This window comes from Hippichthys cyanospilos, chromosome 10 (assembly GCF_059441005.1).
Source record: "Hippichthys cyanospilos isolate Australia breed blue-spotted pipefish chromosome 10, RoL_Hcya_1.0, whole genome shotgun sequence".
NCBI classification, from domain to species: domain Eukaryota; kingdom Metazoa; phylum Chordata; class Actinopteri; order Syngnathiformes; family Syngnathidae; genus Hippichthys; species Hippichthys cyanospilos.
This window is the reverse complement of record NC_142378.1, coordinates 92,935-95,561: the sequence shown is the minus strand read 5'-3', so window position 1 is coordinate 95,561 and position 2,627 is coordinate 92,935.

The window sequence follows — 2,627 nt, the reverse complement described above, 5'->3', positions numbered from 1 at the left end:
CTTGATGTTTTTTTGTTTTTGTTTTCGTTCCCCTCCGACCCCATCGGATACCGGCCACCGATACTTACAAATCTGACAAGGAAGAGTTGACGGCGCCACGCCGCCGAAGCCGATCGCGGTCATCGCGCGTTGCGTGACCACTGAATCGCCGCGCTCTCTGTACTCCGTAGCGCCGAGTATTCAAGAATACGCATCGCGCTAGCTATGGAGCCAAGTGGAAGGAGTCCAAAAACGGATTTTGAGGGCAAAGCCAACTGTAGGCGGGGGAGGAGGAGGAGTCGAGGAGCGCCGAAATGAGAAAGTCAAGCGTAGATCTCCACAATTCGCAGCAACGTAGAGTTGTCCGTCTTTCCGTCGTCGTCAAACTTGCGGGACCGATTTGGAAACGCGTCTCCAAATTGGCTTCGGGGGCTCCTTAACGGGACGGCCTGTTTCATTAAAATGGAATCAAGTAAACCATCGCACATTTCAAAAACGTGCAATTTAATATAATCATCGGTCTAGTTATCGTGAAATGATATCACATGGGGGGTGGCACTTCTCCCGAGGCCGCCGCGTGCGTCATAGCTACAGGCAAACGCACCTGCAGCACCTCCGGCTGTCCGTAATGAAAAACGGTCCAAATCTTACGCACTATCCCTTTAAGACAAAGACCACAGTCTGAATATGCGCAAAGGCCAAAAAAAAAGTTTTGCTAACAGTCACGCTGTCCAAACCAGGCCTTGCCAAATCTTTGCTAACTTGCTATCTTTGCTAATCTTTGCTAAATGGGCTGGCGTCGACAACGAAAGGAGCTTGTTTGCTAGGCCCGCCGCTTTGGGTACGGGACCGAAACAAAATCCAAAAATAAACGCGGCGTGTCTTTGCTTCCGCGTCCTTGATCAGAGGCAAAAAGACCCGGTTGAGGAAATCCTTTCTGTCCACATGCATCCTTGTGGCGTTTTTATGTGAGGAGCTCCATAAATGCATTCCGCCGCCTCCCCCGGTTGCGGTGTTGCGGCGTCCATCGACCGGACCCCCCGCCCCCCCACCCCCACCCCCACGGCCGCTGTCCTGCAGGAGAGATCAATGTTGCGTTTGTGCTGAGCTCGGCGTTATCCTGGACAGACCTCGCGCCCCGCCCCACTCCACCCCACGCCCCGCACCGCACGCGCACACACACACACACACACACACAACCACATCACTTGCAGGTCTATCTGCGTGGCCGCAGAAAAACTTCAAAGCCCCCCCCCCCCCCCCCCCCCCCCGCAATCCAGATGGGGTCGATGCGGGTGCCCCTCTCATGTCGATGCCGCTTTGATTGGTGGAGCGCCTTTCCGGCGCCGCTATCGAGGCCGGAAAGTTTGCGCTCAAAAGTTTGATGAAGGACGTCGGCTAACACGCCCGCAAAGGTAGCCCCGCCGCCACCGCCGAAGGGGCATGCCGATTTTCTAATCCCATCGCGCCTCGTTGCCATCTCGATGACGCCATAGCCTTCGCGCCCATGTCGGGAATCCCTCGAGCACGCCGGGTCGCGTGTCCGTGCCCGGCGGCGTTCCGGGAAAACGCGCCAAACGGCGCAAGTCACGCATCGCGGACATCAAAAAGAAAGCATCTTGGAACGACCCGCCATCATGGAGGCCGGATGCAGAAAAATACTCATCCATACTTTTTACTTGCGCGCGATGGCATTCCGCCGTTTTAGCATTTAGCCTAAAAGCATTTGCGGGTCGGCCCGCCGCCGCTCGCTCCGGCCTTGACGGTAAAATGGCCGCCGGAGCCATAAGCCGCTCGGCGACGTCGTCGCGCATGCCCCCCTTCCTCTGGGACCCCAACTTGCGGCTCGCGAGAGCGCCCCCCGCCGTCCCTCTGTGACTTCCTGTCTTCGCAGGAAGCGTCTATGCAAGGCAAAGACCGAACGATAAAGATGCTAACGCCATGCCGCGACTCTGCGCCTTCTTGCTCGCTTGTCACACACGCACACTCTCTTGGCCCAAACGTAACGCGCAAAAACACAATGATTCTCTCTGCTCGCTATAACGTCCGCTTTTTTTGCAGTCCTTCCAGCGCTCTAAATTCTCCAAGGATTTTTGCGTTTCGTCGACAACGTTTATCCAACCGTTCTGCTCGCTGGCGTTGTCAGGTTGAGCCTTCAGAACCCAAAGGGAAAGGAGTCGAGGACCGGCCGCCGGCGCCGAACCGACACGTTCCGCGTCATCTCGCGAGACTGCCACCTAAGGCAAGCTAGCTCGGCCTTCGTGGACGGCGACGCGCGCGTGTCTCCTGTGATTGGAGAAGCTCTCCCGGAAGGAAGTCCGACGGTGCCGCAAAATGCCCTGACTTTCACTCGGGAAACAAGCGGCCTTTTTGCTTTTGCGCATCTTCGGCCGGCGCCATCGGGCTCCTCTGATTTACGTCCGTGTCCGGAGAAAAAGACTTGACCAGAAAGAAAGAAAGAAGGCTGGATTTTCTTGCCACTGCGCGCATCCACGTTGGTGAGTGCAAACATCTTTTTTGTGTTTTTATGATAGTGGTCAATCAACGGCGACAAAATTCGCCGTCTAACACGCTCTAAAGACTTGATCTGAAACGCACTGGAAAGCAAACGTTGCTTAGCCTGCTTTAAGTGGGACCTAATGAATACA